This window comes from Pelobates fuscus, chromosome 13 (assembly GCF_036172605.1).
Source record: "Pelobates fuscus isolate aPelFus1 chromosome 13, aPelFus1.pri, whole genome shotgun sequence".
In the NCBI taxonomy this organism is placed as follows: domain Eukaryota; kingdom Metazoa; phylum Chordata; class Amphibia; order Anura; family Pelobatidae; genus Pelobates; species Pelobates fuscus.
The window spans coordinates 55717655-55731999 of record NC_086329.1 but is presented as its reverse complement, the minus strand read 5'-3'; positions in this window follow the sequence as shown (position 1 = coordinate 55731999).

The following is a 14345-nucleotide window of genomic DNA, read 5'->3' as shown; positions in this document are numbered from 1 at the left end:
GGCACTATGGACACCCAAACCACTTCAGTTCATTGAAGTGGTCTGGATGCAGTGCCCCTGTCTGTTTTACCTTGTAATTGTAATTATTGCAGTTATTAATAAACCTCAATAACTACCTTACATGGTAAACTCCACCTCTGGTGACTGTCTACCAGAAGCCCTTCTGGGTTGTTAGGCAACTTTTGGTACACTAAAACTGACACTGGACGTCTTCAGCCTCTGCTTTAGGACATCCATCATCAGTGAAAACCCTATAGCAGACCAGTATAGACACAGGTGAACATTAGGATGCCCTACACATTTATTTTTTATATTTAATAGCCTCCTTTCTCTGACCACAGGTGGGGTAAAGGGACATTAGAATGTCCTCCTCAGTTATTTAATTTAATAGCCCCCACCCACTGGCCACGATAGAAGAGGTAGTGGAGAGTGATTAATTGTAAAAGCCCTAAACAATTCCAAAGGGTGCGGGCACAGGGGGGACTTTACTTGCACTGCCCAGGGTTATTTGACTATTTGTCCAATGGCAAATGGCTAGTGCTGTCAGTGGGCAAATAGTGGTTAAAAGTATCCTTTACTTGCAAAAATCATGCAAGTGAACATTTTTATTAAAATCTGTACTTTGTACAGAGTTTGTAATGTGAATGCTCTGAATTTTAACCCAGACACTAAATGCATCCTGCTGATTTCTACAGATTTACTCGGATCAACCGAATTCCTACCAGATTTGGCTTTAGAAAAAAAAGAATTGTCATTCCAGTTGAATTCCGACATTTTCACCAGATTTTGCCCATCCAGACAAAATCTGGTGTTAAGTGAATAACCTTGATTGTCTTTTCTAACCTTCTCTCAATGGAATACATTAAGTATAGGGCTTGAATTAAATACAAAATTCCAAGGAAAAAAATCTAATTACAGATATAGTCAGGGACTGGGTAATATAGTTTGTGAATAAATGTTTCTTTTGAAAGATAGAAAAATAGATAAGATAGATGCATGAAAACTAATGATTCCTTAAAATGAATTGAGGAAGCAACATTAAAGGAAGTATAATGGGGAAATTACATGTTTAAATATTTATGCATACATCTCATGGGACAATTTAAATTAGATAAAGAATTACTAGGCATGAAGCCGATATTAACAAATTAACACAATGAATGCTAGAGGGAAGTTAGGATAGCAAAAGAGGATAGACAGATATAAAGAGATACAAGTTTTACTATTCCTTCTGTATAGACATACATATATTGGGCTAAAATGGTAGTAGAGACATTCGGCACTCAATGCTCATCTCCACTCCATACTCTATTGTGACACATGGAGAGCAGTTATTAGTTACGTGGCAATTTTATACAACAAATAGGAAAAGTGGAGATGAGATGTGTTATATAGGTTGAATACCTTGCAACCCTCCGGTCTTAATATTGAGTTTGACCTTTTTAATTTTATGTGATATGGTCCCTTTAATAATTTTATTCTTTTCTCTTCTCTCACTTTTGCCAGATGTTTTTAATTAACTATGCACACTGAAGATAATATCACTTGAAAGTATTCTTGTTTAAAATGTATTTTTTAAATATGTATTTAATAATATGTATTTTTTAGTTTAGCATGTTATAAAAAGCATTTGAAGTTTTGAGTATGTCTCTTTAAGAGTAAGAAGCGATATGATTAACAGGCTGAATTCAGCCATATGGACATATCGAACTTTTTTCAATGATTGAAGCACGCCCACTTTTGGAGGCTGTTATAATGGGATGGTCGGCACAGGAACACGTGATCTGAGGAAGCCTGCGCGGCGAAACGCGACATCACGCTAGCACGCAGCACGCAAGGAGGATTGGATGCTTGAGAGACTGTGGGACACTGTTTACGACATCCAGAAAACCGGTATCTGGATGTCAGTTTGCCAGTTCAGAGTGAAGTCAAAGCGATCATAATCCAGCCTACAATAGCCTGCTGAGTTTATTTTTTTACACAATAAAATTTCTTTTATACTAAGACAGCCGCCCCATCGTTTTTACCCTATTGGATTCCAGAGGTCTACTCCCTGGAGACACTGTTTAACAGTGTACAAGCGATTATAGCCTGAGCAGTCTCTTTACCTGCTCTGTGTTTGTGGGTGTTATACCACATTTCTTAAATATCCTCATGTGTTTTACAGTATTATACTATTATATGTTTTGTCTCCTTTTTACATATAGAGCATCATTTACTCGTACCAATTTGGGTTTGTAAGTTTACATTATTTCACAAAATTAGCACTTTATACCACAATCTGTTGTGTAAATAATAATATATATTTTATATAAGTTATAATATTGGTTGTTTTGCACATTTTGCCCTTAAGCACTTTTGTGAGAGTGTTGCATTTTGCACAATTTTGTGAAGGCACAGCCATTTAAAGACACAGCGCACTTTATGTTTTAACTATTTGTATTTTAGTGTTTTATGAGCTTTTACACTTATAAGGTGCTGTTATTATTTGTTTTATTATTTTTTTAGTCACTTAAAATTTACTGTGCCATTCTAGCTTGTTATCTTTGTATATAGAAGTGATAATAAAGATTAAAAGTATAACCATTGCTTCCCTCTTTACTCCAGAACTCACTTCAGATCTCTTCCCTTTCTCCATGTCTCCTTTACAGTCCTTGGCCTCTCTCCCTGAAATCCCCCTCCCTCTACTCCCGCATATCCACCTCTCCACATCTTCTCTCTCTTCTTCCTTCTCTCCCATGGAATTCCCTTGCTAATCTTTCTTCATCAAATCCCCTTCCCCATTCCTCTTCCCATCCTCTCTCACACAAATCCTCCTGTCCATCGTCATCCCTCTCCCACAATCCAACCATCTGTTCTATATCTCCCATATCTGCTTTCCACTTCCCCATCTCCATCCCTCTCTCACACAAATCCCTCCTACCCATCTTCATCCCTTTACTATCTCCCATATCTCCATTCCTCTTAAAGCTACCATCCTTCCCCCATGCCTTCCCCTTCTCCAAATCCACCATCACTTTCCTATGCCCATTTTCCCCTCTCTCCATTACCATGTACTCTCTCTTCCTATTTTCCCCTCTTTCCCCTACATTACTTCCATTCACATCTCACTAGATTTCCAAATCACTATTCTATTCATGCCCAAGTCTTTCACTAACAGAACTGGTCAGGGTCAGCCCTGCTTAGCTTTTTTAGATTTGCCAAGGTCAAGGCAGCTCAGACTAGAGTATTCTCAATTATTACTAAATAATAAAATTATACTTGTACTTGAAAGAAGTGGTGTTTTAATAAATTATAATAATACTAGCAAGCTTTTAAAAGCCAAAGCAGTCATTATATGTCAGCATTGAATGTTCTTCCATACCAAATCTAGTCAGAGCCAGCTCTGCTTAGCTTTTGATGTTTGCCAATGACCAGCAAGTTCAGACTAAATATCTCAGTCCTCTGGTATTGTGTTAGATGGTTTGACCCAAACTGAAAACTACTTATTCCAAAAATAATTTGGAATTTCATGAGTAGATTTTGCATTTTATATATGTTATAGGTAAAATCTAATATATAAAAGATAAAACATTTTCTTTTTTTTATCAACCAGATCTATGTTTTCAAAATGTTATTTTTGAAAATAAAACATATTGTAAAGCTTGGCAACAAGATGAACATGTTTTTTTTTTTTTAATTATTATTACAACCCCATCCCCCCCCTCCCCCCCAAAAAAACCCAAACACCTGAACCCATGCCAAAAACTAAATAAGTGATTCCACAAATTTCCTTGTGGTTTGTTTAATATTGTGATTATTGCTTCACATGTTTTACATCCTTTCCTCAACTAGCCGAGACAATCAAAATCCACAGAGGAGAATTTCTTTGATTTAGATTAAAATCAATGGTGCAAAAAGTAATCTTCTCTTCTAGCACTGTCTTATTTACTATATTACTGGATGTTAGATATTAGTAATATGTTTTAGAATTGTCTGTACTGTAGAGTATTTGTCAGTCACTATGTTTTATACAGTGCAATTTACTTTTGAAACAAATTTTTCTGTGCTGTCTAAAAACTGCAGAGTTTATCCAGTTTCTCTGCCACTTTACTGTAACCTGTTTCCATATAGTTTGGAGTTAATTGTCATTAAGGGTATATTATATCCTATTGTCCCTACCTGCAACTACATAGATAAAAACATAACATACACACGACCTCCACCCTCCTTACCATTTTCCAAAACCATCCCCAATAAAGCAAATAGACCAGGACAACAAATTGGAATGCATAACAATCTCTGGTTGCTTTGATAAACAACAATTAAAAGGCATCCAATGGTTATGGGACAAATAAATAACACATTTTAATATACAATAAGTGTTGACTAGGGTGGCGTCACTGAAGTCCTAACTATATGCCTCAGACCACAAGAGGCTCCTACCTAGTCCTCCCGCGTAATCCTTTGGCCCAGCACCTCACATAGATACTCTGGAAAGATCCCCTTACCTCCCAATACCTTAAGAGGGAAACAGGCCAACCAAAACTTGCTGGCACTCTGGTCCTCCATCTCTGCATTACCCTGAAGTCACACCCTCTCGCAGGAGAGGGAAATAGAAGAAAACTCTTGCTCACGTTGCACAATTTTGTGAAGGCACAGCCATTTAAAGACACAGCGCACTTTATGTTTTAACTTATTATCACTTCTGCCTGTTCTAATTACCACATATCCTCCCTCTTTCCCATTCCCCCTCTTGCTCCCCCATACCCCCCCTCCTTTTCCCCTCCCCATATCACTTTCCCTCACCCCTTTCTCAAATTTCCTGGTTTTGCAAAAAAGCATCCAAACCTTTTAAAATATATATCTATAGAATCTAATGAGATAACCTCTTTAGGTAGAACATTCTAGATCTTTATTGTTCTTACTGTAAATAATGCTTTTATCTGCTGTAAGCGAAAAAACAACTTTCCTGTTCTATATTCCTGTTCTATATTCCTGCTAATGAACAAGTAATGAATTGGTAAGCGCATATCAGTTTGTACTGATCCCTTATATATTTCTATAGTACTATCATAGCCCCTCAAAAGGTGGTAGTACGCTGGTGTAATTGAGAAGTGTTTTCCAGCACTGTAATACGGCCCGTTAGGCCCTGCAGTTCTCCCCTTAATACGGTGACATCCGCAAGGATGTTTTTCTGTAGATCCGCTAGTATGGTTTTTAGCACCCCGGTGGTTACCAGGTCGGCATCAGGGTTATTCTTTGTTTTGCTAGGTTTTGCCCTCGGCTTTGGGTCCGGGGCTTGGAGGTATTCCTCATCGGCTGCCTCTGAGTAGTAGTCCGAAAAATCCGAGCAGCCTCCATGGAGCGCCGCCATATTGGATTCACTCGGGCCGCATGCTTGCCGCCACATTTCCTCTATTGTTAGCCCTGGGGCTGGTTTGACCGGCATCTGTTTTTTGTTTTTGCGTCCCATTGAACTTGAGGGGTTCCTGCGTGTGGTCGACGGTTAGTGGGGGTAATATTGACTGTATTTAGGCTTGTTTTCTCCAATTTTGACCCAGAGCTCCAGAGTTGTGCGTCCGCTTGCCTCAGCTGTTAGGCTCTGCCTAGCCCCTCTAAAGGTGCCTTTTTTTTCTAAAGAAAAGTAATGCAGTTTGTCTAGCATTTTTTTCACAACTAATGTTTCCATCTTATTTACTAATTTTGTCGCTCACCTCTGAACTATTTCTAGTTCCATACTATCCTTCTTTAAAACTGGTAAATCCAATGATTTCCTGAGAACAGCATTTGATGATGTTTGATGCACTTATGGTAGTTACAGCAGAAGAGGTTCTAGTTGTTGACATTAAGAGATCTGATGCTGTCCCAATCTGGCCCTACCTTGTAATATCTCCTCCCTATTTAGTTTAGACTCATCTCTTCTAGTTTGCCTGTTCATTAATTTTGTTTTAGTTCTGGTCCTGGTATCCTGCTTGCTGAAACCCTTGCTTTTTGTGTCACATTCCTGGAGACTTTGCTTAGTGGTACTGTGTCCTGTGGTTCCTGAACTCCTGTGTCACCCTCGGTGTTCCAGAGCTTGCTGCTATTCTGTGTTATTCTCAGTATTCTAGAGCTTATTATCCCGTGTTACCCTCATTGATCCAGATCACAGTGGTATCCTGTTTTACCCTCAGTTTCCAACAGAAAGCTGCTATCCAGACCTAAGGGAGAGTGTGCAGCTTAGCAGACAAGGGCACATGTATAAGTGTGGGAATGGATGAAACATGTTTGGCTCTTTGTTATGTGTGGGAGTGTTGGATGTGAGGAAGTGGGTGGTGACAAATTAAGCTGACCTCAGTGCCACTTAGGATCCGGGCCAGCAACAGTTTCTCGCCCACCCTCCCCTTGTAATTTAGGCGGGGCGGGGGGCATGTTCTTGCCAAATAGGGTGGGAGATGGTTTGCAGGTAGATGAGTTAGGGGATAATGGCCAGGTCTCTTTGGGACTGGTATTACTTACTGATATAAGTTTTTATTTGTGTTTTACTAATAAAGTGTTGTTTTCTGTGATGACCAGTCCTGTAGACCTTTACTGTTTCCTGCTCCTGTATACAAGGAGGGTAGTGCTTCCCTTAAAGACACACACACTTTGATACTAAGAGCCTAGTATAATTGGCTCTACCAAAGGTGAATAGTTTATTGCACTAGCACTTTGGATAATTTTCTACCTCAACAATTTTGCATCCGGGCATTTCGTCTCCCTTTTGTCTCCATATCTGAGAACCACTGGGTCAAGAATCTGGAGAGGTTTTGGTATGACCAGACATACCCCTGCTTTTGAGAACTGAGCCTATCCTTATAGGGCTCTATACCATGTTCAGTCTATATACTTGAACATTACACTCTGGTCTCATTGATATACTACACTATTTTGTGTCTGTTTTTCAGTTTTAAAGAACATTTTTATTATAGACCCCCTCAATATCTAGTGGGAGAACATTGTTATTATGCATGCCCCCCAATATTTAGTGGAGTAAGTGTATCTTATATACTAGTGCTCCACTGAGTGGGTTTTTTTAGTGGTGTGTTCCACCGGGTTCACTTTTTTTGGTACATCTATTCTGTGTCCAGAGTCCCTGTTCCCTTCCTTATATTGAGTTATCTGTTTTGAATGTGTCATTATTTTGTGTTCTTGCATATAATGCATTTGCTTGCAGGTTTTACGTCTAAAATATCTAGATAATCGAATTAGTATGAAGGCAAAATCAAATTAAAACCAAGCTGTTCTAGACAAATATAACCCTTGTTTAATTTTGTATGCAGCATGACAGATTTAATTGATTCACCCCATTATAGTGACTGGTGTTCCCTGGCATTATCCTACCATTCAATGTTAAACCGTTTTGTTTTCTTTCATTCTTAACAAGAGAAGTGTGTAAGCTCTACCTTTGCTATACCTCCAGTAGGTTTTCCTAAATTTTCCTATCATAACGTTCTAATGCACATGACCTCATTGCGCCTTGGAGCTCCTGGTGCTTCAGAATCTTTAGACGGATCAGTTGGAAGATTCATTAAGTCTGGGTTATATATTAAATTAAAGTCAATTATATGTCCTTTAAATATTGTATCAATGCACTTTGGTGGTGGCTTGATAAAGACCTCAATTGGGTAAAAACGTTGCTGTGAGTCTTCAATAATGTTGCCAGGTACTTTACCTCAAGTGCCTGGATCATCCTTCTTTGTTCATACCTCCAGTAGGGGTCAGGCTGTGGGTGCAAACACATTTTTTATTTACGCCTTAATGAATCGATCTGTGTATGGGGCTTACCTGTGAATTGAAGAAGATTCTACAGGAAACTCCCGAATGATCAATTAAAAGGAATTTGATCCCTTCGTACCAGATGAAAGCATTAATGCACAAGTCTACTCTTCACCCTCCTCTAGTTGTAAGTTTTTATAGACCTCAGTCTGTAAATAAGGCCGTATTCATTCCCTTATTTCATCATTACAAACAAACATATTAAAGTCCTGACTCCCCCTCCACATCAGGCTCTAAGCTGTTACATAATTGCATTTTTCTTTTCATTCTTTTTCTTTCTTTTAATCAGAGTAATTTGCAGACATTTTAGCCAGGCTCCCAGTGTGTTTCAAATAGGCCTTCTTAGGGCATTTTGACAAAAGTGCAAATGTTCTCTTTTTTATATTTGAGTTTTAATGGCTTGCGGACTGAAAACCCAATTAAAATAATAGATTTTAAAACTGTGTGCAGAAAAGAAAATCAGATAAGTATATAAGTGATTTGTGCAGGCATTTACATATATATGTATATATGTTGTGTGTTTTTTTTTTAGAAAAGCTGTTTGAGTAATGGCTTTTACATACTATACAGTGATTTACCTTTTGCAAAAAGGATGATTTTTATTATTTTTTTGCCTCAGTTGCACAGTTAGTCTTATTGCATAAGCAGTGCGCACACCTCTAGGACTTATTTTTGTCCATAACTCTATAAGTTTAATACAAAACACGAGTTAAATAGAAAAATAAACACTTTGCTTATTACCTACTAGTTCTCTATTCTCCGTTCCTTTTAGCGCTTTTTCTTTGAGTTACACTGTCCTCTATTTATTGTATCTCATTCTTTTATTCCATCCTTTTAATTTTACTACACTTTCCTGATTCTCTATCTTATCCCAAGATTGGGTACTCTGGTAAAATGTGTCCTTTATTCCTCCTCTTGTTACTTCTAAAATACCATTTTCTTGTTTTGTTGGAACATGCTTGGTGCTGGCATCACTTTGCCCTCATTCGCGCCTACCATGACCTTGAGGCAGCCATCTTGATTGTGAAATTACGTTTGCGAACACTCACCTGCATGCTTAGGCTACCTCGCCACTGTGTGGTCGCAGCTTTCCATCCCTTTCAGCCTTTTTCCTGTGGTGCCTCCTGTACCCTTCACCTTCAGATTAACGGTGAGCCTACCTCTGCTTACATACTTAGCTAGAAGGTCAAATTTTACTCTTTATTATTTGTTTTTTAAGACCAGATTTTATTACCTAAATGGTATGCATGTGGACTTGCTGTGCTGTTTCAGTTTACTTAATATGCCACATGGATGGTACCCACTTTTATATTTAACATTGCTGTGTCAAATTTTAGTGGTTCAATTTTAAGCCCTTCTCCTTGGGTTCAACAACTTTATTGCATTATTGCACGATTGGATTCAATTTCATGTGAGGGTGTCACTCATGGTGTGACCCACTTCAGTCCTCCATCTCAGGCTGCTAACCCCCACCATCACACATATATTTTATCTTGGGATATTTTGTGTGTCACTCATGCAGTCTTACTCACTACTACTGCTTGGACTGCTGGATCTTCTAATAAATGATCATTGGTGTCACCCATCTATTTGGGGGCAGGACTATGTGTCCCACCTTTTGTTATTTCTGACCGAATGGCTACGGCTGTGGTTTATCTATTGCCCACTGTGCATGCTGGCTTGTATGACTAACTACGTTGTCTTTAATGCCTTCTCTGCAAAAGTGTATGTGGCCCTAATGTATATCTCTTTCTTACACTTTAGCTCGCACACTCTCACGGATGAGGACAACAGTGTCATTCCTGAATGTTTTTAGCAGTGGCTTTGGTTAGCCCTTGTGGATTCCACAGCAAATACTCAATCTTTCATGCTATATCAATGTGACCGTAGCAACTCTGACTGACTCTGATGGTTCACATCACTCGCCATTGGTCTCTTCTCCGTGAAAGTGTCCATTTAATGGTGGAAGTTCAGATGCAGGAAAAGAGAAGGCACTTACAAAGATCATGAGCTTGTTTCCTCCTCTGATTTGGGGATGCCTGAGGGTCTGCTGGAACTCTCTGTGGGTAAGGACTCTTCGGAGTACAATCTTTGGGATGACTACTATGCAGGGAACTTGTACAAAGATCTGGTACACTCACACCTGGGGATGGAGGAAGACGATTCTTCTTTTGTCTGGGAAACCATTGTGGGCAAACTCTGTCCCATGTCTGGATCTCCTCTGGTAAAAAAAATTCACCAAAGGCCTTTTTTTAACCCAAAACTCCTTCACCACCTCCGCTCTGCCAAGTGGGTGCCTCTGGTTTCTTTCTCATAGTTTCTCAATTTCTGGCTTCATTGGACTCTCAATAAGGAGATCCACAACAAACTACATGCAAAATGCCCATGCTCCACTGTGCCGAATAAGGTTACACTGACTCCTGAATATAGCACACCAAAGTTTATTCAATTACAGTACTTCCAATGGGGTTTCTCCATTGGTTGAGTAACACTCCCCTTCAGTTGCAGGTCTAGCACAGGTAAGACAGCCCCCTCCTTCCTCACTATGCATTGCTGGTCGCCTTTGTAATTTTTTACTACAGTGGCAAAAAATATCCTCGGATGCGTGGGTCCTCCAGGCGGTAACCGGGAACATCATAGCCTTCAGAGAATGTCTGGTGCAATAGAGTCTCCCAACCCCAATTTCTACCTCAGGTCGAGACCAGGTTTCTTTCCACAAAAAATATCTGGCACTGCAAGAAAATGGTACCATTCCACCAGTGTGAGTACCAAGAAGTTTTGTCAGCAAAAGAAAACAGGAGATGGCCACTTGGTTATCAATTTGAAACAGCTGAATTCCTTTGCAATATATTGCCACTTTAATGTGGAAGGGATTAATCTGCTTCAGGACTTGATTTGTGATTGATTCTCCAAACTAGATGCATACCTATCCTTTGCAATCCACCCAGTGTCCAAGGTGATGCACAGACTGAAAAGAGCATACTTCATCGATCGTCATCTTATGATCAGACTCTACAATTTGCAGATGAAGTTTTTTCAGAGCTCTGCTAGTGGCTGATCAACATGGATTATAAATTTTCGGCTCCCAAACGGATTTCATTACGGAATTCAAAGCCAGCACTCTTGTTTGGGGCACTACTTGTTTGGATTGTTGTACAGGAGGTCCTTGGACACCTCAGAAAGCTCCTTCCACAACCATTATCTAGCTGTTTTGACTAAATCCTTTGCCATCTATAGTTTTTTTTTACACAAGTTATCCAATTGCTCTCCTACCCTCAGGATGGACAAACCCCCTGGGAATTGCTGTGGGGAGGGGGGAGTCATGTTAGAAGGTTTTGGTGTATCTGACGAAGGACATTTACCAATTCTCCCTTCAAAGCAACATCAGCATTTTAGCAGAACATCTTCTGGGATTGGAGAATCTGTTGGTGGCCTGGTTTTCCCACCACTTGCACAACTCCAGTGATTGGATGCTAGACCCTGCAATATTTCATTAACTCCATCTTCTGAGGGGCCCTCTGACATTGGATCTCTTTGCTTCTTGACTGAACCATCAGACAGACAGCAACTTCAACTGCATTCAAGAATCCAACCTCAATGGCTTGAATGCTTTTCTACAGATGTGGCCAGTGAGGGGAGCCTATACCTTCCTGCCTTTCTCCATTTTTGCTCAGGTTCTGAATCTATAAAAGAGGCAACAATTTTGATTTTGCTGGTGACTCTGCTGTGGCAGGAACGCTGATGCGTGGAGAAACATGTGGACCCCTTTACTGCATATATTGTATTATATTATATTTATCCCATTCTGAAGAAGCCACTTATGGTGAAACGCGTTTATGGTTATTAATTCTGTATTTTATTGTGTATTTTAGATCAATAAAAGTTTTTTGGCTACTTTATTGTACCAATCCTCTTTTTATTGCACTCTCTATGCACTTTAAACTTTTTTTACCTATTCCTGGCATTTTAACCTTTCCTGGTTACTTTTACTTCCACTGGCAATTTTAAAGTTCCAGTACTCCAAGAAATCCTAGGTGGGGATCATACCACCAGCGCCTATCCATAGAGCAGTACCTCTGCTCTATCTTTTTGAGTATTATTTTATTTCCTCTACTACTCTCTTAACCTATCACAATTGAGAGCACTATTGCTGCTTTTTATTTTTCTATATTGGAGCCCTGGATCACCAGACGGTGCTGACGGACGTATCGCCGCTACAAATCCTATAAGCGGGGATTATACCGCTGTACGCTATCCACACCAGAGCTGGCCATAGCTCCCTCAAATGTGAGTTTTTTACCTCTTCTTATCTGCACACTGAACCACATCAAAATTGAGAGCACTATTGTCGCTTTCTGTTTTTCTTTTCCGAGCTCTGGACTACCAGACGGTGTTGACGGAGACCCCCTCCCTACATATCCCATAAGCGGGGATTATACCGCTGTATGCAATCCACACCAGAGCTGGCCATAGCTCTCTTGAATGTGAGTTCTCTACATTTTGTTACCTATCACACCCTGAACTTTCATACTATACCATTAGTCGCCTCTACCTCTCTTGTATTTACATATACGGAACGGTCTACACTAGACGCATCCACAGAGGAACTCTATCAAGTATCCTAGACCATCTATTGGCACCCTAGCAATACTTTACTGGACTATCTACCCTTATTTGGCGCAGCCCTTCCATATCTTTTTGTATATATTGTATATTGTTGTGGTTATTAACTTTCTCTTTCTATTACATTCTTAATGTAAATCCTTATAAATCATTTACTTATTCTGGTTGGCTATCTCAATGGCGCCCATCCCACTCCAAGGTGTTTCGTTCAGGAGAGACCCATAAGTCTGTTATTTTCTTCTGGGCATTCGGTTGGAGAAACCTCCACTGTCAAAATATTCCTGTTTTTGGGATGCCTCTTCGGTGCTTGATTTTTTTTATTTTTTTTTATCCTGGCTGGATAATGATTTATTGTCTCTGCAACAACTTCAAATCTATGTTGGCTCTTCCATGTTTGGTGTCCTTCCGTTGGGTATTGGATGTTCATGCATTTGATCTCAACTTTATCTCCTATTCTACTGCTGATGTGGAGTACTTTTATATCCATCGTTGATCTTTTATTTCTATTTTCCACTTCTTCAATGTTGCTCATGACTTGCCGTGTTTGCACATAAATGTCAGCTAAAACTTTTCTTTAACCCTTTCGATCTGACCCTCTCTTAATCTCCTACCCACACAAGCCTTTCTCCACTACAACAGTGGATCACTGGATCCAATTACTTCTATCCTTGGCGGGCATGTAGATAATCTTTTTGCACCCACTCAGTTCATGGTGCTGCAGCCTCTATTTATTTTCTGACAATTTGGCTGTTTTGGGCTGGTCATAGGAATTCATGTTTTGGACCATCCTTTGCTCTGGTACATTAAAAGAGCTAATATGTCTTATAAAATTAGAGATTAGACTAGTCATGGTGAAGGTATAGACTAAATTGTAGAAAAGACGTCAGGCAACAATTTTCCCTCCCTTTTCCCTTTCCATTTGTTCTTATTATCCAGCTTTTATTTTGTAATGCTATGTTTCTCTGGTTGTGTATTTTGTTCTGGCTCATGTGGAAGAATCTAATAAGTAGTAGCTATTCCAATATGGAACAAATATTTTGTCCCCATTAGAAGAGATTATATTATTGCATATATATCATGTATGTCTCAGTGCAGTCCATAACCACCAAGGTGATGCTAGAGTAGTGAATACAATGTTCATATTAGTTTATAAATTAAAATACAATATAAACCAAAATAAAGTACAGGGTTAACATATGAGAATACTTGAGAATCCGCCAACCATGGGTTCCAGATTTTATAAAAATCCTGGTGTCATGAACTAATGCTGTAAATTTGTCCATTTCCATCACTTCTCTGGTCTTACATATCACTACTGTTGCAGGGTCAGAGAGGCTTTCTATGTCAGTAACAGATTGGAGCATTCTCAATTTCTAGCATGATAGGGTTAATAGGTAGAAGTCAGCACTTTCGGGTAAATGTAATTAACCTGCACTAGAGTGTTTTAAAAGGTAGGCCTCTGAAGGCATCAGGGATAGAGATTTCGCGAACACAAAATGTTCCGTTCGCGAACGGCAGACGCGAACTTCCGCAAATGTTCGCGAATGGGCAAACCTGGTGAACCGCCATAGACTTGTATAGGCAGGCGAATTTTAAAACCCACAGGGACTCTTTCTGGCCACAATAGTGATGGAAAAGTTGTTTCAAGGGGACTAACACCTGGACTGTGGCATGCCGGAGGGGGATCCATGGCAAAACTCCAATGGAAAATTAAATAGTTGATGCAGAGTCTGGTTTTAATCCATAAAGGGCATAAATCACCTAACATTCCTAAATTGTTTGGAATAACGTGCTTTAAAACATCAGGTATGATGTTGTATCGATCAGGTAGTGTAAGGGTTAAGCCCGCTTCACAGTGACAGACCAAACTCCCCGCTTAACGCACCGCAAACAACTGCAAACAGTCCAGGAGGCTACAGGACTCACCCACCGAATAGCATTGG